General features: G+C 31.2%; 1 pseudogene across 1 annotated transcript in view; it reads left to right on the top strand.

Annotated features, from left to right (window-relative positions):
* The window catches only part of LOC143253603 (transcription elongation regulator 1-like), a 129,485-nt pseudogene that overhangs the window by 39,236 nt on the left and 63,407 nt on the right, over positions 1–26,842 (top strand). Inside the window, exons 4-10 of the transcript XR_013029728.1 lie at positions 2,259–2,415; positions 3,467–3,694; positions 6,862–7,182; positions 13,172–13,293; positions 14,120–14,241; positions 14,413–14,561; positions 14,796–14,847. The product of XR_013029728.1 is annotated as a transcription elongation regulator 1-like (transcript). The remainder of the gene's footprint in view (positions 1–2,258; positions 2,416–3,466; positions 3,695–6,861; positions 7,183–13,171; positions 13,294–14,119; positions 14,242–14,412; positions 14,562–14,795; positions 14,848–26,842) is intronic.

Raw genomic sequence — 26,842 nt, 5'->3', positions numbered from 1 at the left:
TCTCTAGCCATGGTAACCAATTGCATTGTCTCTCAGTGTGGGACATAATGGCACATGAGTATGGTCAATAATATTGGTCCATGCATCTCTCTAGTGTTCTCCACATGTTAATCCCCACCCCACCCCATTTTTTGTAGTGAGATACAGGAGTACCTTTGCAAGCCCAGTCCCAAGTTACTGGAGAAACTAATATTGAGAGTTTATCATGATTTATCATGATAATCCCTCTGATATGAGACCAACTAGACAAATTTTTAATGTGGGAAGCAGGGTTAGGATGTTATCTGGCAGTGTTATATAAGTCAACCCAATACATGATGAACCAAGTCATTTCTTGGGTTCACCTCAGGATACAGTTTGGGATGGTGATCCCTGATTCTGATTTTATGGTGATTATCTCATGTCAATATTTCTATATTATGGATTGGCCTGAATTATAACTCACCTATATGCCTATGAGGTAATGGATGGTAGAGCAGTCTGTCTTTCCACTCACTTTGGTGATATGTTAGCATCAAGCAAAAAAACAAAATAAAAAGCCTGTGACAATATCTTGGATTCCACTTGAAACTGGGTTTCAGTACTCATGCTGGGCAGAGCACAGATAGCTCATTGTGTAGCTTTTTTGCTTATTTCCAAACAAACAAACATCACGGAGTGGCACAGCACACTTTGACATGTAATGGTGTGAACTTTGTTCAGAGCTAGTGGAATGTGTGGAAATTTACATGGCAATTCACACGAGGTTACAGCTTTGTGGTGCAGATATGTGAGTACTTGTGTGAATAAATTTTCAGTTAAAGAAAATGTTAACATTTGTATGTTTAATCTGTAACACATTCACAAAAAGTCAGTTTATTATAAGTAATCATGGTGCCCTTTCAAATTCTGAGGTTTACCAGCTGTGGTTCTCCATTATTCTCTGTTATTTGCTGCCAGCTCCAACTTTTCTAAATCAAGCTTCTCATTTCTTGTCCCGTTTGTTAATGCCATGGACTCATCTACAGTCCTTATTTTTAATACTATCAAGTCAAGTGTGTCTGTCTATTCTATGTTTTTTGTCTTTCAATCTTACCCATCAGAATTTCTGTCAGCCTTTCTTCAGATTTAAGTAGAACATCTTCTATTTTATATACGTGATTGGCAGTTGTTTGCTTGCCCTTGTGGATTCCAATACTTTTTCACTAGTTTTCTTATGTAAGTTAATAATCACTTTTATGATGCTACATATCAATTGCTTCCATCTGCTTTTGTTTTAGCAGATGGGGTCCATGTGGAGTAGGAGAAACCAATACATTTCAGTTATCCCTTCTTCATCTATAAATTAATATCTCTTCTGAATGTTCTTTGGAATTGTAGAATTCTGTTGTTTCACATTCTTTTCCTTTACTGTTTCTTTTCAACAACTGTTGTCATGATTGTTATTCCTCTTTAAATAAGTGAACTCTTAATTGTTCCAACTCTTTATCTTCTGCTTTGATGCATATCTTAGGAGTTTTGTCAGATCTTGAAATTACCATTATTTTAGTTTTGTTAACATCAACTCTTAAGTCCAGTCTTTTCCGTAATCAACAAGCATGTTAAGTAACTACTGTATCTAAGATTCATCTGTTAGTACTAAGATCTTTATAAAAAGTTGATGAATAAGAATACAAAACATTTTTATTTAATATTTTATGGTTTTTAATTCCCTTTTTTTGAATTCATTTCATACTATATATGAAAAACTCTTTAAAATTAAAAACTGGCTCAATAAATTGTTGATAAGAATATACAACTAGTAAGTCTTTGAAAAGGAAGGTACCTAAAGAAGTGATGAAAAACCTCAAAATTGAGCAAACTGTGGCCACATCTGTAAGGAAAAATGCCTTTACTGTTCTTTTTTTTGGTCATGCTATATTCTAGTTTCAGAAGGTTTTTAACTACCATACGCTCCTGTAATGATGCAGTTGTTTTATTGTGTTAAATGAAACTTGATAAACTGTGCAAATTTTCAAATTATTCATTGAAGTTATGAAATGACCAAAAATTGTGAATTGAACTTTGCTTTATAGCTACCACAGTGATGGCCATGTTGCAGGTAAAAATTATTTTTGTAATAAAATTTAGGACTTGTATATTTAGAAGGTTCTGTTGTTTTTTTACCTCATTGACATAAGTTACTTTTGAATAACTTGTAATAATTAAAAGTTCTGTTTCATTATTTTTAACTGTTCAAACTTGTACTGTTACACAACATATTGAACTGTACATTCCAGATATATTATTACAATGCTAAAACAAGGGAATCTTCATGGACTAAGCCTGAAAATGTAAAAGTTTTAACTCAAGACCAGATAGAAGCTATGGCTACTGCTGCTGGGGTAACTACCACATCTTCTACAACTACAGCTGCTCAAGCTGCTGTAGCGCAAGGTAATCAGCTGCTAGGGTTTTTTAGTCAGTCATAGAGTCTAAAGATGTGTTTGGTTAAATCAGTATTGTTTTGAATCTTCTAGACTGTTTTCTTGTTTCTAATGTTTTAATAGTGATTGTGGAAAAGTAGCACTTCTAATGTATTTGTTAAAGTACCATATTCCAGTGAACATCTGTGCAAGAATGTTTGTGATCATGTGGTGTTAACTTCCCAGAATTTTGAACTTGCCTTTTATTTTTTCTCTACTTTTCTAGATATGATTTTTTTCTTCTCAATTATTTTTGAGTATTTATTTTTACATGCACTCATATTTTACTGGTTAACCCAAAGAAGTTTCTTTTCATGAGTTCATTTTTCCTTTTTTTACCCTACACATCATACGGGCATGCCCTTACTGTTGATGCTAATATTATATACTATTATTTACTTTTAATCCTTTCTATTTTTTCCACAGTAGGTAGAGGTTTTTGTTTTCATACACATTGTTGTTTGTTTTTCTTTATCTTTCCAATGTCTTTATATTATAAATTCAATACAGTAGCACATTGTATAACTCCATTTGTTAATTTTTCTTTTCCTGACTAAAATTTGTAATTTCAATAAAGAAGGAACTTGTGAATGATGTAGAAGCCTAATTATTCCATTTGCTATTTTCTCAATATGACACTAGTTTTGTCAAATTGTGGATCTACACTTTTGGGAAACTATTTTTTCCTATGACATTTCAGTTCCCTCCTCAATTTCAGTACAGTTATTTAACTTTTTAGTCTTACAGGAAAAATAATAGTTTATATTTCTAGAATTAAAAACTAGACCATTATGGGAAAGTGTGTGTTGGGGGGTAAATGTGTTCTGATGCATGACCAGTAAGTCATGTGGAAGATTGGAGAATGTAAGTTATATTATGTTTTGCATCGTGTGAAGGATATTCAATTTTTAAGTCATGGTTGTGACAACATGAACATTTAATGTTAAAATTAATTTTAAATTTAAAAATATAAAATTGTATAATTAAGCATTCCACTTACAATATACTGCACAAAATTCCAGCCCAGAGTGCTTCACTGCAGAAAATGGGACAAACAACTATGACAGCTACCACTACAACTCAGCCAGCTCCAGAAGCTTCAACTGCAATGAATCCTGTGTCCACAGTAAGCACAACTTCTGTAGGTGGAATGCACCCTATGACAGGTATGCCTCCTGTTAATATGTTCCAGCCACCACCATTTGGACTTCCACCTCCATTTAGTGTTCCTCCTGGCATGCCTCCTCCTGGTAAGAAATACTATCTAAGGTGTTTATTCCTGAACCAACTACAAAATTTTTCATACTTTATGGTTTGTGTAACGTTTTTTCAAGTAGTAACAACAAGTGATGGGTTGGACTGTTGTATAGGTTTTACTATTTGACTGAATTTATTGCACTGAAAAAGTGAAACTAATCTCAGTTTTAATAAAAATATTATAATTGGTGGAACTGTAGTTTGTTTATAGGGTTTAAGTATAAGGGAGTAATTGGAATAGATTGGTATAAACATATAAATACTTTGTCTTTGAAAAGCTAATGCTTTATTGATAACTAGTTTTTATAATACTTTCTAAATATACTGGAACAAAAATACCATTACTTTAGTCACACAAAGGAAATTGTTTTGGTAAAAGCTATTTATTATAAAGTAGAGTAGAAAGAGCAATAATTTATATTTTCATGCATTTCAGGTGGTTTTTAATTTAAATTTTTATTAAATGATAGGACTACAGTTTTACTAATGTTTCTTCCATAAAGAAATTTTTTTTTAAAATTGACAAGGTAACGGCAATCACTTCTTGAACATATATGATGTTCGAAAAATGCATAGGTTCAAGAAGTCTTGAGAGAAATGAAGTAAAAACTATAACATGAGAGGTTTTGAAAGGTAGACCTTTCTTTTTATTGTTCTAAGTGAAACATATTTATAACTTTTTTGTGTCTGTACAGAAGTATATGAAGCTGACTGGCCAAGAAGGATGTTTTTAGTAGTATGTGAGATGTAATTTTAAGATTTTTTAATGTTTATGTTATTTCAAACATAATCTTACACATGGTAATTGTTATTTAAAAGCATAATCTGGTTGTTATCAGATACAAAGGCTTGTCATGAAACTTTATGCTCTCTTATCACCATTTTGCTATACTTTGTACATTATTAGTACATTTTTTCAACCTCTTTGCCATGTTTTATTGGGTTATATCTGAATAAACATGTATATCCACTGACTGTGAAATTCAGGTGTATCCCACAGTTACCAAAAAGTTTCCCCCTGTATTCCAAAGAGTTGACAAACGTGTGTGCTACTATCTACATTCTATGCTGTGCAATCTGGATCTGTATATATCTAATTACAAAATTGCAGGAACTTGTACAGAGTCTATGTAGCGACAGCTTCTTTATATCTTGGATATTGTTTTCTAAATTATTTGTTTTATATTTTGTAATGAATTTGGTGTCATAATGACCTTATTTTACCTAGATTTATGCCATTTATTGCAGAATATTTTATTTCTAATTTTCCTCAATTTTATGTTTAAATCATTATTTTTCACTATCCAATATGGTTTTTGTCAGATATAGGAAGTACAGCTTCCTTCAATATTGAAAACGTAATACAAAAGTTTAAATTAATATTTTTATTTTTTAATGAATAATTGACACTTTTTGGGAATCAGCCTGAAAATTGATTGTGTAGTAAGGGTTCAAGTAAAAAACTTAAACGTATTAATCATGAATTTATTCATTTACACTAAAAAGCTTCAAAATTTGAAAATAATTTTATGTTAAGTAATTTTTATTGCTAGTGAAGAACATGACTTTCTAAATGCACAACTGGTGTACCTAACAAAATTGATTCACTGAGCTGATTTTCAACATATACTAAGTCATTATATATGTAGAAATGCAAAGCTATACAAGAGGATTTTTATGCATTAGTAAATTTGATACAAAAAAATCCATGTATTAATGATTTTATCATTATTTTACAAAAGATACTAGCCATTAAATATATTGTACATGCTAACAATTTAAAAGTTCATTTATTAAAATTGTAGCTTTACTTGTGTATTAAAATATACACAATTAGTATATACAAATATACTAATTAAAATATAGAAATTATGAGCAATGCACAGTTGTTCATATTTCTAAATTTAATGTAAGAAGAGAATAATTAATTTTCTGTATAAAATTAGTTAATGTTTTTTAAACTCGGCTCCTCCTTGGTATTTTAGTTTTACAGTCAAACTTATGTAAAAAGTTGTTACAAAATATCATATTGGTAAAAATCCTTAAGAAAAATTGTTTTAACTCACAGTGATTCCATAGTTTCATCAGTTTCCACTTTGTCATCTTGATAGTAACATATCATTTGCTTCAGTTGTCCATGTCATATTCCAAAAATAATGTTTTAGTTGTGTTTAAGATAGATATCTACTCCTTTTGACCAAACAAAATTTCTGAAAAGAAAGGAAGTTATATTACTTCACTGATCCACACTGACAACTAAAATAGGAATGTAGTCAAAATTACTATGTCAAAATAAGTAACATTTTCTCTAATTATTCATATTTAATACCAAGTGTTGTTTTTTGTACATAGTATATACAGTAATATTTAGTTGGCAGTTTATGAGTCTACATAAGAATTTGTGAATGTATAAAATTTGATACAGTTAGCACCACAAAAAGTGAAGCAGTAAAAATAATATAAAATCTAACAAAAACCATAATTAAACTCTTAAGTACCAATTTGTTTTTTATATTATTTACTTCTGTTAGGTTTCTTATTATGACTAATTTTATATTCTGCCTTTAATGCAAGTTAATATAAAGATGTCACCAAAAATTGGGTGAAATCATTCATTTTTATATGAAATAATTAGCAGACTTCAGCATTTATTAGTGGGATTAATTACAGTATTGTAGGTGTTTTTAATTCATATTTTGTGAAACTTGTATATTATTAGGGTTCCTGTACCAACAAAACTATGGATCTACAAGCAATTTGATGTCTAAATAGTTTAGGAAATTGCATTTAAAAAACTGATTGAGGACTTGTATGTCCTACCATTGGTAAATTTTTGATTACTTGTGACATTCAATGCAGTTTTTTTAAACCTAGTTTGAAATAGGTAATTGGTAAAAAAAAATAACATTCTGGACTGCTTTAGTAAAATATAAGTTGCAGTTGGTTGATATTTAATTTTCATAAATGCTAAACAGTAAGTATTTATAGTTAGTAAAACAAATACAAATTATTTTACCTAATCTGATAAAGAAAATAATTCTAATAATGTGTTTTACCTGTCTCTAATGACTTTTTCATGTGTCCATATTGCTGTCTCAAATATCACTCTTTGCAGTGGAAAGATTTTGAAAATGAATTTATTATTTAATGTATCCCACAGGAATCATGCCACCTGGTTTTCCTGGATTTGGAATTCCACCACCTGGTTTCCCACCAATGGCAGTAACACCAGTTTCTGTAACCTCACCTACTGTAACATCAGCAGGACCCACAGTAACAAATAATGAAACAGAAATTTCACCTTTAGCAGGGACTGAACAAGGCTCAATTCCATCAGATTCTGGGATAGTTGAGCCAGACCTCAAGACCAGAGCAGCAGAGTGGACAGAACACAAGACAACTGATGGCAGATCTTACTATTATAACTCTCGCACAATGCAATCTACATGGGAGAAACCACAAGTATTATTGGACTTGGATGGTATAAATTTTCTAAAATTCTTTTCTGAGTATGACGTGTGTGTGTATTTCCATAGCAGAGATAGAAAGTTTTCTTGCTTATCACTAGGGGGCTGAATGAAATGTTTGAGAAGTGACATTTAACTCTGGTTCTTAAAAGTTAAGGCTCCAGGTATAGGCTCATGGTAAGTTTATTGAACTGCTACCAGAAGGATTGAGTGTTTGAAATGTGATTCCACTGTATATGTTTAGTTATGGAGTCTGAAAAAAAGTTATAATCAATCTCATTATTCATTTTAAAGAACTAGAAAGATCTTGTGTGACAGGAGGTGTTTGCTGGTTGGATTAGTTACACTTTATTAGAAATTCCAAATCATACTTATCTGCTGACACTATAGCTATTTCTTGATCTACAGGGTTTCCATTCTTTGCCCATCTTAGCATTGAGGATGCTTGCTCCAGTCTTTTGTACCCCAGTCAAATACCTTAGTGAATTTCTTATTTGCAAATTCCTTCACCAGCTTCAGTATTCCCTCTATTAAGATGCTATATGTAACACTTTATTCAGATAATGCAATAACTTTTTCTCAACAAAGCAATCAGCATGGAGTATTGTGATTATATACTATTCACATTGTTAATTTGAATGTTGTCAGTGTTTCTTTAGTTATCTTTTGGTTTATGTTTATACAAAACCAAAAAAATAAACTTCCCAACAGGTATGAATTCCTGAATTAATGTTTCTACTACAGAAATCAACCCAGACCTTTCCCATCTCTGCTGTCTGGTGTTTGTCAACAGCCATGGGATGGGTCACTCAAAGTGTGATATGATTTGTTGTGAGATGGAGACATATTTGGACCAAAGTATTTTGAATCAGCTTTTGTAAATAACATTGGAATGACTTGTAAGAATTTAGACTTGCTTTTTCTGGCTCTATCTTTACTAAGTCAGTCTCAACAAAGAATGATTTTGAGCTGTCACCTTCAGTCCTTTTTCTTTAGTAGGTTTTGGGGTCTTTTCTGTTGCATTTTACTCTACTGCTTCCTTCTTTGTGGAAAGGACATCAAGTGACTTCCATGAATTTTTTTCTCCTTCTGATATTGATATTCATGCTGGAAAATTTGCCACTTAGTTATGCAATGAGATAAGCAATGTCTTGTTTGCCTCATTTATCAAATCAGCATACTTTGGCTTACCACCACCAGGGGGGCTGTTTAGATATCTCAATGGATGGGATTCCCTTTTTGACTTGGAATGGTCAAGGTTGCAACCTGTGATCACTTTAAACAGACCATAGTTTTCTTGGATTTGTCTGAAGTTTATCAACACTCCTATTAATAATTTGAGGATTGGTTAGGGTTTTTTTTTTTATGTCTACCTCACTGAAATTGTCTTCTTCCATTATTTGGTTTCCTGGCTGGTTTGTTGTTGGTATTTATTTGAGACATTTTGTTAGAGTTCATTTACCATATCTACCCATGTCAGTTGCTAGAGTTCCAGAGATATTAGAATCCCAAATTGATACTGCCCATTTGCATTCTTCTTTATCATCATTGGCTTCTTATCTTTCTGTCTCTAATTTGGGAGTATCTGACCATATGTTTCCTAACCTCCTCTTATGGTTCCCATAATAACGTCTGTCAATATTGATGAGGATCTTAGGCTCAGGTGTCAGTGACTATCGTTAACGATTACATCACTTCCTGGTCACTTAGAATTGTTTCACCAAGGATTCATGGATGCTTCATGTTCAGGATTCAGGGTTGGTTATTTAATTTACATCACATCTGCTATTATTTGCTCAACCAGTTGCATTTTTACCTCCAACAGATTCAGGGTGAGTGGAGCTCCATTCCCAGGCCATAAGAGAGTTGTTAATCAAAAAGTTAGTAGAGAGGGTTGATCCAATTCTTCCAGGATTTTATTTGTGGCACCAAGCAAAGCAGGAGAATGGTATCCAATGTTTAGATTCTCCTTGCTTTACAATGGAATATTTCCTCATACTATGACGGTACTTTGCACCAGGGCTCTGGATGGCCAAGTTTAATGTGACCAACAATTATTTATGTATTCCAGTAGTAGAATCTTCCTGAAAGTTTCTCAGGTTTATGTAGAAGATCAGATGCTACAGTTTTGGGCTCTTCTTTTTGGTCTTGCATCTTCTGCTGAGTTGTTTTTGAGTTTTTACTCATAACCTGCATTCTTTGGGCCTGTGGACATGTCATTATATGGATGACTGTCTCCATCCAATCAGTTAGCACAATAACACACTAACTTTCTCATTTCAGAAAAGCAGACTTCCTTATCAGTTTGGTGAAATCTGTTTTGTTACTAATGCAATATCTCATCCATTTGGGTTATTTTTCAGTACTCGCTTATGTCTCATTTAGGCAACCTCTTTCACACTTCAAGCCATGGAAAGAGCTGTCATGCTTTTACTTCTCTCTCTTTTGGGAATGTGGACAATCCTCATGCTTCCTGTTTCTTTGGGACAAGCATATAGGAGGTCTCTTCAGTAGTAACTGTGTGACCAGTGGATCATGCATTCAAATTCCAATCCTTTGGGTCAACCTCTTTCAACACTAAGGAGCAAAATCATTACTTGCAAATGGTGGTTGTATCTGAGCAGCACTACTACTATGGTACCCATTCCACCAACATATCCCAAGATCCATCTGTTCACAGGCATGACTCTTCAGAGATGAGGTGTTTTTCTTCAAGGTCAGGAGTTCCCGGGTACATCAACAGGAGACAGGCCTACCCTTCATGTCAACATTCCCAAACTTCTTGCTTTACATTGGGCAATGGTTCAAGGTCTGTCTCTTGAAGGGAAAAATATGATGATCATTCCAACAATTCCACTGTTGCATCTCATATTTCTTGTCAAGGAGGCACATATTATCAAGACCTTTGTTTATGTACCTTGGATCTACTTTACTTGACTCATTTCCATCATATCAGTCATTTAGCATGCTATGTTCCATAAGTGATGAATTTAATAACAGATCACTTGTCTCATCCGAACTGCATTCTTTCAATGGAATGGATGTTACATCACAAAGTTTCTCAGTGGATTTGCTCTCATTTCAGGTCTCCAACATTTTATTTCTTTTTGACTCATTAGAATTTTCAGTTGCAGATGTTTTGGCCTCCAATATCTCATCCTCAAGTATTGACAGTATATGCATTCAGTCAGGTTTACATCTGTATGTCTTTTCCTCAATTTGGCTATTGCCTCCCAGGTTCTGAGTATGGTTTGTTCCACTCCCTGTTGAGTTCTTTTGGTTACACCTATAAGCTTAAGCGTGGTTTCTGCTTCAGTATCTCCAGGAATGTCTAGCTCTTCCATACTGAAAGACTGTTGAAATAACCTTGATCAAACATTTTCCACCCAGATGGTTAGAAAACCAGTCTTCATGTTTGGAAGTTGCAGTCCTTTGCCCAACATCAGATTTTAACTTCTAAAGGTTTCTCTATACTGTAGGCCAACCATGAGTATTTGTTAATAGAAATGGAATATTTAATGAATTTTAGTGGTGTGTTAAAAGAAAATAAAACCCTCTTCATCCAAAAGAATCTATCATATCCTGTTTTCTATCAGGTTTACTAAAATCTTTTATTATTTTTTGGCCCAGGCGATCTTTTCAAATGCTGTTGTTGTTTTGTGGAAGTCATCAGTCAGAGTTGGTTGCGTAGGACTCGATATCATTCCACATTTGTCTTGTTTTACCGTGAAAGGTCTTTTCTTCTCAAGACTGGGAGCCAGGAAATAAGAAAGATCCTTCTCATCAGTCCATTTGCTAACCATTTCTCACCTTTATGACTACTACAATCCTGATTGTTTGTTACTTCCTCTTAGGGGCCTCAAGTAGTATGTGACTCTTACTAATTCGTTTGAAGGTACTAGGAACTGATTATTCATTCATTGGGATTCTTCCATTTCTATCTCCAATTATCCTCACAAGGTGGCTTTGCAGATTGATTCACATGGCCTTTAATGGATTATTTTTACACAAGAGGAATCTTTTGTATTTCACATTTTGCCAGATTTGCTGTATCAGTGTCATTAGCTGCCCAGTTGAATTGCTCTCTGAAAGGCATTATGGAGTACTCCTAACAGTTTCCTATCTAATTAGTTATGTGATCTGACAATTTCCTCTTCTGAGGGTTTTTGACTACCCCTCTACTACTATTTTGACCATATCTGTTAGACTTTAATGATAGGTGAGTATTTTCCTCAATCATGTACTCTTTTATTTCTAAGGTCCTTTTATTTTTCACAGGATCCCTCTCTGTGATCAGTATTTCTCAGGCTGGTGTACCTACTCTTCTCAATTTATAATTGAAATATGATTGCTTTTACAAAATAGTTGTACATTAGTAATAAGATATGTATACCTTTGGAAGGCCAATTTTTTTACTGCTTAATACTCTTACATGAGATGCATGTGTCCTACATGATTTACAACTTGCATGGCAGGATTACTAATTGGACATAGTTCAAAGATCAATAAAACAAAAGATTAATAAATGTAAATGTGTGTTGTTACAATATTTAAGCTATTTAAAACAGACATTTATGTTTCTCTGTTACAATTTGCAGTTGCTATAAGGTAATTTAGATTTATTTCTTAATTTTATAAGGTGGTTGTGAAGTTAGTCAAAGGTACCAACCCCATATAGATTTCAGGCAGAGAAAAATAACATAGACAATATAAAGTTTTGTCAAAAATGTTTTATAATTATTTAGGACTTAATAAAGATTATGCAAATGAAATTTAACATTACTTTGTGTAGTGGATAGTCAGTATTCTAAAAGAAATATTTCATGAGTAAATATTTACTTAAAAATCTCAATACTTAGTTTAGAAACCTGTTTGTGTATGAAAGCCTTGTAACATTGCTTATAATGTGTAAAGTTTCATGATGATGTGCATACATTATCAACAGCTATAGTATAACAATTATGCCTGAGAAAGCATATAGATCTGTGTGTGTTTTGTTGGACAAGCTTTGGACCCCAGATGCTCCTAGTGGCACAGTGGTATATCTGTGAATTCACACTGCTGAAAACCAGGTTTTGATACCCTTGGTGGGCAGAGCATAAATAGCCCATTGTGTAGCTTTGTGCTTGATTCTAACCTTAAATGTGGACCCCAGATCTTGACATTTATAGATTGGGACCCAGGCTGTTCTCTTCCCCTCAAATAAAACTGGGAAGTGTGTTGAGCATCTCAAGTTGTGAAGCTCTTTTTATTTAGGAAACATATGAGAATAATAATCTGTTCCTGTTATTAATGAGAAAGGGGTATATTTCATACCATATTAAAGTTTTAAAACACACAACACGAGTTCTACTTCTTGTGCTGGTGGTAAAGCTTGATGTTGCAGCATGGTAATAGTCTTGTGAACTATTAAGCTTGAGTAAGACCATTAAATGTACAAAGTTAATGGTCTAGCTGATCAACAGTTATAAAATAATTTCAGATTTTGCAGTGCAATTAGCTGTTCCATGCTTCTGATATTATACACTGCTTTACAAGAATTACACACACGTTATGATAATTATGCACTTTCTTATTAGAAGTTTCTATTGTTTTTTAAAATGTGTTTTTTACTGTTTTTTTTCTAACACTTGTGTATTGAAGAAGCATTTTGTGTAATATTCATTGTAAACTTTTTTTCTTTTTATGCATGTATTTTATATATTCATCTAAAAGATCTGTTGTAAAACTATTTTAAATTAGTTTGGTCTGTAACTATTTCACAAAGTCTTATAAAAACTTTATTTGGTTTTACATCATAGTGGTTCTTTTAATGAATGAATACAATCTTATATCTAATTTGTGTACTTGTTACATTATCATAATTACCAGATTTTTATTATGTTTTACAACTTGCATCTGAGATGAATATGTTGAATCAGTAATGCAACATTGTTTTTTTTTATATTTATGTTTTGAATGCTTGCCAAAGAAACTACTTAACAGATTGTTTTCATACCACAGAAGTCATAGCAGCAGAAAAAACTAATCAAACCCAACAGTCAGAAGAAGTAGTTGAAAATGGCAGTAAAGAACCAGAAGACAGTGAAAGTATGGAAATACAAGACAGTACAACAGATGAAAAGGTGCAAAGCATTATTTCTCTATGAATCTTTAAATTCATTATTATGATAGTTGTTTCATTAAAAGTACAAAAAAATTACCATTAGCTGAACTTCATTTTTTGAGTTCATGTAAGTGTTAGGTATTATATCCTTTTCATGTTCGTACTACTCAGAAACATTTATAATGGAGAAAATGTTAAATTTCATTAAATGATTTGTTTGTACATTGAAATAGATAAACATATGAAATATTTATTCTTCCTTTTTTTCATATATTTGAATACTAATTTTGCATTTAGTTCTGAAATAATTTTTTTTAATTTATTCATTCTTTCAATTAATATATAAGGTTTTATGAATATCAAATATGTTTTAATAGGAGTGTTTTAGACTAAGAAACATTGATTTTAATAATACACAAAAAATCTAGGCCTTTGAGTTTAATTACAGTGTAATTTCTAATGAAATAAGTTGGTAATGCTAATAACCAACTGTATTTAGAAATAACTTATGCTTCTTTGCTGTTAAGCCTCACTTTCCCAATCAGGAAAATTCCTAATGACAGTGATTTCTGTTTAAAAAGTTAATGCAGTGACATTCTTATTAATCAGTTTAAAATTGATACGTTTGTTTTACAAGGAAACTTGTGTTTCTGAATATGAAGAATATAGTTTTAAAAATAAGTTTCTAATGGTATCTAATAACAGCATAAAAAATTTGTATGCCACCTTGAGAATGCAGTTTATTTTTTTACCTTAACCTTTCTTATTATTTCTAATTTGTAAAACAAACTTAAAAGGAAATATTCTTTAAAACCTTGCGAATAATGGTTTGTAATGATTTGCAGGAGCAAGAAGAATTCAGTCTTCAAGATAAAGAAAAAACTGAGGAAAAGAAAGAAGAAGAACAACAGAAACAGCAAGATAAATCTCGTCCTGTTTCAAGCACTCCTGTACCAGGAACTCCTTGGTAAGGTCTTTTGTTCTGGGGTTTTTGATAACATATTCTTGCAAAAATATGATTTTTGTATCTTATGTCAATACTTTTTGTTGGTTATAAAACCAACAGTTCATTTGTAATTATTTTTATGATATTGTTATGATCTGTATGTTACTTAAAAGTTCCAAATTATTTTTTCAGGTGTGTTGTATGGACTGGTGATGGACGAGTTTTTTTCTTTAATCCAAGTACTCGCATGTCTGTTTGGGAAAAACCAGAAGAGCTCAAAGGACGTGAAGATGTAGAAAAATTGGTCCAAGCTCCACCCAAACAACCTGAATCCATAAAAGGTAAATACATGAACATAACAAAATTAAGCATGACTTAATTGGTTATCTGTATTGTGAGCATTCTTTTATTGCCACTAATATTTCTTCAGTAAACTTATCATGCTTGGAAGTCTTTGTGTACTAAATGTGAATGCTACCATCTAGACAACAAATTAAGATAAGATGATTATTTTTAATATTTTATTTTTCACATAAATGTTATATATGTGAAACTGCTTTTTTCTTTAATTTTAGTGAGCAATGTGGAATCTTCAGATGACAGTGAACCAGCTGCAAAAAAGAAAAAGTAAGTGTTGTATGAAATACTAAAAACATGTTTTCTTGTAGCATAATAAATATTATAATTATTTCCGTGTTTTGGGCAATATGGGTTTACGTTCATCAGATGCTATGAAAATTGTGAGAGCATCACAGTAGAGTGAAAGAAGTAAGTAAAAGAAAAGATTTGAGACCTTTGGTTGGAATTACAAAGTGAAAGAAAGACATTAAATGGAGTTAAAGCATCTCTTTCAGTATGTTGTCAAAATTTATATTAATTTAAGTTATATAGGGCTGAATTTACTGCATCATAAATTACAACTGACATCTTACAGTTGTAATACTAACTCCTTCCATATGGGTACCCTTTTCTGTGAATGTCATGAGGTCTTACTTAGTTTCATATAAAATAATTCTTTAGTATAGTTGTATACAAATAAACTTGGCATCAGAATGTAGCTAATAAATCAGATTTTAGTATTACATAAGCCTTAAGTTTTAATTTTATAAAGAAAGATAAAAAAAATTATTTTCTCTAATGAAAATTCTGACATTTGCTCTTTAATTTTTTTTCATTTTTCTAGTTTTATTTACCACCCTTATAGAAAAGCATATCATAAATTACTCATCATAATATGGTATTACTCAAACAAAGCATAATTTTTAATCTTCAGTCTTATTTATTCACCAAGCCGTGTCTAGAAAATCAGACATCACTTACTGTGCCCACGTCATATCCTGTCTTTCATAAATTGCCAATAGTTCTCTCTGATGTTTAATACTATATTACTTATAACCAATAAAAAGCCAAAGTTTTAATCTGTCATATCTAGTATTATATTACTTTATTTTCTGTGCAGGCAGTTATCTCTTTTACTCCCTGTTCAAACTGTATTCCTATGGGAAAGATACTGATAGGCTTAGCTGAACATCTCTTAGATAGAAAGCCAGAGAAATCGTGATAGTATGGGACATTTTCTGTTTTTTTAGGTATTATTATTCTGTGTTTTTTAGATAATTGTGTAATTAAATAAAAATGACTTAAGTGCAGCAGTACTTACTGTTAGTATAAAAAGTATGATTAAATTTCATTGACATTCAACAGCAAAAAAGGAGACCCTGGTGTAGTATATGTTGTGTTTAACTTGTATTCTCTATTATTATAAAAGCCACTAAAATGTAAAAATTAGATACTGTTTAGGTGATGTTATGTCAAATAAAGGAAAGCAATATTATAACTTTTTCTAAGGTATGCTTGCAACAACTTGCTAGTAGCTCATGTTATGTAATATGATACATTCATGTGAATTATATGTTTGCTAAGTGATTTACATCTTGTGTAGCAGGATTATTAATTAGACACAATTAAAAAAGCAATAAAGTTTAAGTAAAAGTAGTGTACTGTAATGAGGTTTGAGTTCTTTAGTACATATAAATGTAGTTTCATATTACAATATGAATTCATTCTAGAAAGGAAATAAGGCAAGTTAGATTTATTTCGTATTTTTATATTGTTATGAGGTTGTTCAACTTTGCAAGTTTTATTTTTTTATCCTTAACATAAATCACCTTGTGCTCATAGGATTCAACACTTTGACTCCATATATTCTCAGTGGAAGTTCTAGTGAAAATTCATTAATACTGTTTTTGTTGTTGTCTACAAAAGACCAGACTTAATGCTTATAGAAAGCATGTGAAACTTTATGAAGTTATACTAAACATATTAGAAATTAATATTGAAACTATAAAGGTCAATTTGGCATCACAAGATTAGCTGCTTTGACTTGGCTTGTAGTGAGTGTCATACAATTTTATTATAAATGTATTTCATTAAACTTGGCATTAAAGAATAACTTATGATTCAAAGTTTTGTATTATTTATAAGTTTTGATTGCATAGTTTCAAAAGGAAATAATTAAATACTTAATATTCTTTGTGTCATGTGACACATATCCCCTCTGATTCTTTTTCTTTCTTTCTTTTTTTTTTTTTTTTTTTTAGATTTTCTCCATTCCTTTCTAAGGTTGTCAAAGAGGCCATCCAATCAAAAATTCAATATGTAAATATTTGCACCCACCATTAAGGCTTCCTCCCATGTTGTTATAGCTTTGAATGAATTTATGTCTGTCATGTTTTTTGTTTTGTTTTTTTAAGTATGAATATAACTGATAAAATAATTTTGCTCCCTGCAAGAATCTGTTAATGGCTATTTCTATTGTACATGCAGTTGTAGACAGTCTCAGACTGTCATTGATCATTATTGTTGAACTCCGAGCTGTAACATAATATTTTGAAATTACTTTTTAGTTTAATTAAAAAGTTAATTCAGTTATAATAGTTTGAGGACATCAGTTTTTGTGCATAATGTTTTGTATTCTATACTGTATATATGAAATAAACATTAAAATATTTTGGAGCACAAACATTATAAAAAAGTAAACCTATAGTCTGTCATTTTTTAATGTACATCTTAAACGAAGTATCTTTTAGATGAAAATCATTATTAACTCAGTAAGCACTTCGAAAATTTACATACAATTTTTTACTAAAAATACTTTATCAAATAATCAGCTATTTTACGCACAATACATTAAAGCCTGCCACATTTCATGATGATACACTTTTTACATTAAGTTATAATATGTATAATTTCATCTTTACGTGGTGGTTAAAAGATTGGTCAGATTGGCTGCACTTGGGTTTAAAAAGTGCCTGAACCATTTGATATAATGTCAGCAGAAATGGGAAACTGAATCAAAATTGAATCAATAAACTGATAAAACTGACTTTTTCATGAACCAAAATCAGAAAAAAAATCGAATCAGAAAAAATTTTAAAAACAAATTGAAATTCAAACTTGAATTGAAATGATATAAAAAAATTGAAATTTGCATTTGATTGAAATTCAAACTTGAATTGAAATGATATAAAAATTGGTAGAGGATTACTCACTGCACATATGATCCCCAATGCATTTGAATTATATTGTCCATGTACTCATTATATTGTCCATGTCTCTTTTCCTACATTCTTATTGACCTCATTAACCCTCCCTCTTAATCTTTTCTACCACATTAAACCTCTCAAGGGAATGATATTGTTACAAAAATCTGTTTGGCTTCCATTGTTGTAAGTTCTTAATTCCTTAACGAGGCTGCTGCTATCTGGAAAGTAACCATTAACTGTATCTTTAGATGTAGCAACATAGAATAAAATCAAGAAGAAAGTGGTAGCTTTGAAACTTTTTGGAGATTATAAAAATGTCCTTCTTGAGAGAATGACCAGTTGCTTACTTTTCCAAATCATAGGCCAGTATATAATTAGGATTTGACCTCATTAAGCCTAAAATTGGCCCTCTTTGATGTTGACATGATCAAAGAGCCTCAAAGGAAGCTTGCTAATTAGCAACGGGAGAAGGGCTATCATATTTCTTCATGAATGAATATGCAGTTACTTTTGTTTTGACCAAATTCATATAGCTCTGAATATGGTAAAAGTTTCTGATTCAGCAGTATCATTCTAGATTGTTCTTATTTGCCATCTTTGGTATCTTGAATTAATTAACCTGTTATTAATATGAACAAGGTACAAGTGAAACATTATGTAGAGAAAAAAAGGAAATGTTCTAATAATGGGGCATTATTAAAGCCCAAATGCAGCATTAAATACAGTATATTTCACTGTAGCCTATTGATGGAATTATGAACATTTATTATGTTATAAATAATTGCCAGCTCTATAGACCTGGTAAGTTGTGAAGTCATACGAAAGTATTTTTTTGAGATGTTAAGCTCAGTTGCAGCACTCGGATGCTAAATAGCACCTTTGGAGGGAATGATCTCCTAAAATGTGGTTGCAATATGGCTGGCTGAAGTGGATGGTAAACAACACTATTGATAATTAAGTGTAATGTAGGATTCTTTTTAATGATATATATTCGTTAGTTATCATGTTATAAATTATTTTAGATGAACCACTTTTAGAGTAAAATTGAATGTGTAACGTATTGATTTTATACACACATTTTCTTTACTCTGTTAGTATTAATTTTCTCTAAAAATTTATATATATATACACACACATATAATTTTAAAGTAAAATTACTAAGTAATACTATAGAGTAAAGTAGAAAAGAAGATAACCAATATTGACAGAGGAAGATTTGAAATTATTTTATGTAAATAATGATTGCATAGTTTCATAGTAACAACAGAACTAATTTTTTAGCATTTTTCATCAGTATGTTCGTATGTATCACATTTGTCATATATCATGAGAGAGTTTCTATGTTGACTCTGTTCCAGGAACTGTGTATTTGTTCAGTAATTTTATTAATACTTTGTTTACAATATTTATGGAATCTTTGTTGATATCTTATTTCTTGAAAAAGTCCATTAGATCTTGCAAATGCAAATGTGGCTAGTTTGTACACCTACCATTACATCAATTAATTGTTAAAACTTTTCATGAAGTAATTTATTTGTTCAGTAAATGAACACATTTAAACTTAACACCAACAGAGGTGGTACTTCATTCTTTTTAAATTATCTTTTATTTCTTTGACTTGGGATCCCCAAAAAATGTGACTTCATGTTGTTAGCATTGGCATTCTTTCTGAAATGTTAAGATCATTGTTGATGTTGAGATGGTCCCGACATTTGCATAAATGAAACTGTTGTGTTTTTATGTCTTTTTCCTTAGGAAACTGAAAGTAACAAATCTCCTTTTTTATTTATTCTTTTCTTGTTATTCAAACATCCATACACAGTACAATCACTTGGCATGTTGACTATTTCATTTGTCTTTTCAGAAAATGACTGATAATTAAAATCTTTTCCTGTATAACATTTTTAGTGTATAATATAACACAAATTAGTCTATAATATATCAAAGGAAATTTTGTGGATTGAGCCAGATGGGCCTAACTAATGGGCACACTTGACATCACTAAGCTCTGCCCATGCATGACAGAACTTTCTAAAGCTGTGCCCTGGACTATATATAATCCCTTTAGTGCTCATTAGCTATAGATAAAATTAAAGAAAAATAGTGAACATTACTTAGTCCATCTGTATCATTTTGAGGAAGACATTTTCTTTACATATTTTGTCTGGTCACTATTTCTTACATTTTTCTGTCCTTTTCAAATATGGGGCATTACAAAGCTACCAAAGTATATTCATATTTCACAATTGCTGGTTCTCACAAACAAGCAAAAGCAACTATCAATGTAACAGATTTCACTATGGTTTTAAAGCATCCTTATGCTACTAACAACATCTAGAGAGATCTCAAAAAGCAGAATTTGAAAATCTAGTAAGAAGACGTGAAGCTTCAACGATGAAAAGATTATTCCTGCAAGATGAGAAGACTGAAGACCACAGTGAGACCAAGTGCTTAAAAGCTATTCATGACTTTTTGGTCCAACAATAAATATTCCAGTGGACATAAAAACATTTAATAATGTTTGATTGAGTTGTTGACCCTAAATGCGAGATCTCTTTCTGCAGTGGAGAACAATGGTTTATTTAAAATAATCAGTCCAGTTAAAAAGGCACTTAACACAAGAATGGATTGGAAGAAAATTTTGACTTTAGTTGATCAAAAAGCTACAGAAATTGCTACAAAACAATGTTTTCACTGAAAATTGACATTGCATCTTATCTGGATAGATAGTTAGCCATTAATGCTTAAGTCATTAGTAGAGACTCTTCAAATAAGAACGTTAGTTGTTACGAACTTCTCTTCAGCTCATTTGGGTGAAAACATCAAAGAAATAGTTATAAATGTGTTATCAAAATACAACTTAAGTATAAATCAAGTGTGTTCTATCACTACTGGTAATGGTAGAAATATGGTTAAAGCTGTGGAATTTAGTTCCGATGAAGGAAATAAGCCTGCTAGTGATAAAAGTGATGTAAGTTAACTAGTTGATATAAAATTAGGCAGTGTTTTTTCTGTTAAATGTGCTGCTTACACCTTGCAACTTACAGTAAAAGATGCTTTAAATGGAGGACTATATGCAAGTACTATATCTAAGGCATGAAAACTGTTTAAAAAGCTACAAACTCCAGTTATAATGAATATTTTAAAGACAAAGAAATATCATACGCCTATTGCAGGTGTGGTGAGTAGGTGGTGCTCAGCATGTGATATGATCTCCAATTCAGTGGAACTTTGTTTAGAGAAGAGTTTTTTGAAAGAATTGGAATAGACTTAAAACTTTGTCTTCAATCTTGGGAGAAATTACAAGAAATTATGCACATATTAGAACCAGTTGAAAAAGCTACAAAACAGTTACAAAAAACAAATTTAACTCAGGGGGACTTCTATTAGGTGTAGTTTGTTTACAAAAGTGAAATATCCAAAATGAAGATTCTGCTGGCTCACATTATCAAAGAGCCAATGAATGCAAGGAAAAAAACTATTGTTCATAATCTGTGTCTGATAATTCTTGGTAAAATGGAATATTTTTCTTTCATGTGTCAGATAAGTATAGTTACAACAGAAAGTGTTCATACCCCCTGCATCCTGAGTAGTTTTTGCTCATAACTTAAGTATCGTGATTAGGCTAATAGACATATACTGTATTATAAATATTATACTAACTTTCATCTACATAAATTTTTATGTAAATTAAACAACAAACAAACTGTTTATAAACAAATAACCAAAAATAGGAGCAGAAGGTGTTCGTACATTTCAGAACATGTGAAAAAAACTGATATTCCTGTAAAAATTTTGTTTAGTTTGGCGAATAAACTACATTATACCATTCCAGAACTAGACACTGGGTTCTTAATTATTGGAATTTAGCCAGCAAAAAATTTACTTCTGGCAATTTAGTGTCGTCTCCGTCATTATCTGCTTGGTCATCATGGCGAACAAGAAACAACTGTCCAGTGATTTAAAAAACTGAATTATTGTAAAATACAAGTCTCATGAGTTTCTTTCCAGTATTGCTACACAACTTAATGTGCCAAAATCTACTGTTCAAAGCATAATTGCTAAGTTTAAGCTCACAGGATCAACTGCTTACCTCCCTCGTTCCAGACTCCCCACCAAAATTCCAGAGAGAACCAAGAGGAGAGTTCTCAGAGCAGTTAATAGGAACCCTTGTTTAACACATAATGACATACAAAAACTAGTAAGGAAAACTGGGATTGAAGTAGCACCTCTACAGTTACGAACATGTTACGCTCTTCTGGGCTCAAAGCATGTCATCCTCAAAGAACTTCATATTTAAAGCTTGTTCATTTAGAAGCAAGATTGAGGTGTGCAAGAAAGCATGTAGATAAACCCTTTACCTATTGGAAGAGTATTCTTTGGTCAGGCGAGACTAAAATCGAGCTTTTCGGCCACAATGATGTTCGCAATATGTTCCGTAAGAAGGGGAACGAAATCTTCCAACGAACACCATCCCTACAGTTAAATGCAGAGGTGGCTTGGTCATGCTGTGGGGTTCCTTCAGCTCTTCTGGTGTAGATAGCCTTCACCGCGTCAACGGAATCATGAAAAAAGAAGAGTAAGTTGATATATTAGGCACTTATATCAAGAATGATGCTCGGAACCTGCAGCTTGGGTATTGGATCTTCCAGCACGACAATGACCCTAAGTATACATCAAAATATGTGCCATCCTGGTTGCAGAGGAACTATATAAGCATTCTGGAGTGGCCATCACAGTCATGTGATCTCAACCCAATTGAAAACGTTTGGCATGAGTTGAAAACCAGGGCTCATCACAATCATCCAAAAACTTGCAAGAGTTGGAGGCCTTCTGTAAAGAAGAATGAAAGAAAATACCAGTCGAGTACTGTCAAATGATCATGGGGGGCTATTAGGAGAGATTGCGCCAAGTAATTCATCTGAAAGGCTACACAACTGACCATTGAAGTAGTCGCATAAACACTTTTTGCCCCTCCTTTGTTTTATTTGTTTATAAACAGTTTATTTGTTGTTCGATTTACATAAAAATTTATGTAGATGTGTGTTAGTATAATATTTATAATATACTATACTTTCATTATCCTAACCGTGATACTTTTAAGTTATAAGGAAAACACTATTCAAGATGCAGGGGTACGAACACTTCTGTCATAACTGTACCTTTCTGGTGTTGAGCATGTACTTACATTTCAAATTTCAAAATGTAAGTAAAAATACTAATTTCAAGTCTATTTTAACAATTTTAACTGTATAATTGAAACTGTCATACTGTAATATGTATTTAGTTTAATTTGCAAAGAAAAATAAAATTTCATCTTTCATTTCTGTACAGCTTTAAGGACTCTTACTGATAAACAATTGGAGTATTGATATTTTTTAGATTTTTTCTGCTCATCCTAAAGTATTGGTTTGTGTTTGCTAGAAACCTAATTTTACATGTCATGTTTCTCATATGACTTTTCTGTTCTTGATTTTAGTACAACAACCCTCTTGTGCCATCCCTTTTATGATTTATTAGTATGTGGTCTGAAAATTACTAATGAAACTTAAACTTTAAAGTAGCTGTGTTTAGCATTTAAATATGATTATATGGAGCAGATTGTAAACTACCTAAATTATAATAAATTAGTTTCAGTAGTAGTGTTTTTCCTTTCTCAAAATATTGATTACCTGGAGTTCCTGTAGTTGTGAACAAAAGATTCTAACAAAAAGTGTAGAAGACTTAGAAAAAAGTTTTGGAATTTCTTGATAGTTTATACATGCATACATTTTGTTTGTGAAAAGGTTTTCATGTTAAATCTAAATGAAAGCTACAGTCTGTGATGAAGAAATATTCTCTTGAATGAAAGCTCTATCTGTTGAATATTACTTTTAAGTTCGTTTTATTTAAACAATGCATATAAGTAAAATAACTTATTGAAGTAAACTATACTTTCTAGATACAAATCAATTTTAACCAAGAATATATTTGGTAAAAAGTCACAATGGTAATTGTGAAGCCACTTTTGAAAGGTCAGATTCTAAATCATTGATAACTCTTTTTTTTTTTTTTTCCAGTTGTTTCTGTTTATTCTTTTTGATGATAATCAGAAGTGGGTAACAACTGCAATCAAAAAGTAAAGAATCAAAAGAAATGTATTAATGAGTATCAATAAATATGAAACTTGCTGGATATATAAAATGTACTTTCTCATCAACAATAAAATTAAAAATTCTTAGATGAAAGGAATTGTTTTTCTTGTTTTTTCAAAACAATACCTCACATCAGAATTTTGGAAAATTTATAATCTTACAAACATGGTTGAACTAAAAATCAAATTATATGGACTTTTAAACCAAAAATAAATACCATTTAATTAGTTTGTACAAAGTCTCTTGCAGTTTTATTAGGTGATAAAACCACTTAAGATACAAACGTTGTTTTTTCACATCCTTAAGCTGTGCATTTCAGATTTATCTTATGTCTCCCACAAATTACTGTCTAATATGCCATTCATTTAGTACCAAAATTCCTTAGTTTGGCCAAATGTTGAGACAAAAGATTCCTTGGAATATTGTACATGCATGCGCGCACACCCAACACACAGACAGACAGAAAGGATTGCAATACAAACAATGAGACCAAATGTGTGAGAAAATAGTTCATATTTATAGTACAAAATAAGTCTTAACCAAAATAATCTGTAGGGTGCAGGCTGTAATGTAAGAGGTTCATGTTATTTAGAGGGTGTGACTGGGAGGGTAGAACCCATATAGAAGTTGAAATGCACTTTAAAGTATACTGGTTATGAATTTGTGAAAAGAACAGGGTTGTATTCCTCCTTTATTGGTTGAAGAAAAACATTTTACCTCTGAAAATATAAAGAACTTACTGAATTTATTTATTTTTCATTTTTCACTAAATTGTAATTAATGACATTTTTCTTTGTCATTATAAAGCATTTACAATGACAGTAAATGCTGTAATAGTTCTGGTATTTGTGGCCTGTAACACTAGTAAACAATGTATACTGGACGTCAATCTAGAATGAGTTATAAATATGAAATTAGATTGGAAAACTTTTACATAGCATATAGGCAGTCAGAAATGATAGTTAGTACTACCACCCTTAATATACCCTAACCTCACTTTTAATAGCTAATTGAACAAAATGAATTTTGTAAAATCAAGCTTGACCGACAGGAGGCAAGGAAGTGCAGTTGAAGCAATCAAACATTGGTCAATTCCTTTGTGAGCCAATCAAAATTACGATCATTTAAGAAATAAGTTAGTGGCATATTTATAGAATAATTATTGGTAAAAATCAGTTAGATTAACAACTTTTATAGTGAAAAGATAGTACACTTTGGTAAGACTGTTGCAACAATGGCTTTTATGTTGTTGCTTAGCAACAAACATATAACCTAATTCTTATTAGTCTGTATAATGAAATTATAGAATAAAATGTATAGACAACAAAACTGGAAAAATATTTTTATTTCTTAATTTAGTCTCCATTCATTAAGGAGGAGGTTGTTTTTTTTAATTTAAAATGTTGGTGATATGATAGAAAATGGCTTAAGAAATTATTTAAATTTAAAATTGAATTGATGGTTTTTTAAATTTCATGATAAATTTTATGCACATTGTACTAGGCTTCTTGATCCCATTCCTACATCTCTAATGTTTATCATGCTAACACTTACAATGTTTCATGGTACTACCCACAGCCACCCTACACTCCTGTCACTAAAATATTAGTACGGATAGTACTCACACTATTTTATCTGGAAAAATGGAGTTTGGGTTTTTTTAACTTCTCTCATTTTGAGAAATCAAGCATGATGTACAATGATACACACTGGTTTTTAAAAACACTAGAAAAGAGTTTCTTAAATTATTTGGGTGTAGATGAAGTAAATACTTTTTACTTTGTGAATGTAAAAATAGTGTTGTTGTTGATACTTCTTCATAAACATATTATTTGTCATTTATAAACTGAAAAGGAACATAGGTGAAATTCTTAAAAGAAGGACCCAACTACAGAATTGTTAGAATTTGTGAAGTTGTTTGAAAACAGTATTAACAAGTACATTTGGAAAATTACATTTTATTTTTCTAGGTAGATTTGAGAATGCAAGTTTCATTTGCTTAATAATATAATATTTAAAGTTTTCTAACAAACTTTAAAATACTTTCAATAGAGATACTGATTTTTCAGTTGAAGAATAAGATCCAAAAACTGCAAGAAAACAATATTGTTCTCAGTGAGCAAGCTAGTTGTAATTTCAGATTTATTTCCAAGACATTTTATGTACAATTTACAATTAATAGAGTTAATAGTATGAATAATTAAACTGGTTAACCAGTCTAAAGGTAGTAATTTAATTTCATTAAAATGTAGAAAATGTATCAAAATTGTGTAAATCTTCTGTAAAATTTAGGTTTCTTTCCAACTCCATTAAAACAAACAACTAGCTACCTCTTTTAATATATTTTATTTAATTTGACAAAAGTAATATATAAATAATAGTTATAATAAACATACTTTTTAGATGATAAAAATGATCAGCCTATTGCAGAATACTTTAGTAATTGTGGGTAAGGTCAGACTGTTCAATCATTTGATTAAACTACACAACAGTTTATGTTTAGTTATGAATTTTTAATGGAACAGAATTGCAGTCTTTCTATATTGCTCTAAGAAAAATTTTACCCCCCAAAATAAATAGTTGTGTATTTATAAGTATTTTTTTCCGTAATTGGTATTCCAGTGGTAGCTAAGTGTTATACGTGTATAGATAAGTTATATATTTTAATTTTAAAAACAATACAATTCTGGTGCTGATTTTGCTTTAATTTATATTGGTGACTTAATGAGTGTAAATAATCCTGAAACAATTTCATTAACACTACACTTGTTTACCCAGTAACTTAGAAATTGTTTATACTTCAATTACTGCATTAGAAGCACATTATTTTGATCTGGACAAAACACCTAATAGTATTCATTTAAATATTTTTAATAAAAGAAAATTTTATTCTTCCATTATATGAAATACTCTTTCCTGACAGTAGTTATTCATATTCAGCTG

The sequence above is a fragment of the Tachypleus tridentatus genome, chromosome 6 (assembly GCF_004210375.1).
Source record: "Tachypleus tridentatus isolate NWPU-2018 chromosome 6, ASM421037v1, whole genome shotgun sequence".
In the NCBI taxonomy this organism is placed as follows: Eukaryota; Metazoa; Arthropoda; class Merostomata; order Xiphosura; family Limulidae; genus Tachypleus; species Tachypleus tridentatus.
This window is presented reverse-complemented; position numbering and strand designations above follow the sequence as displayed.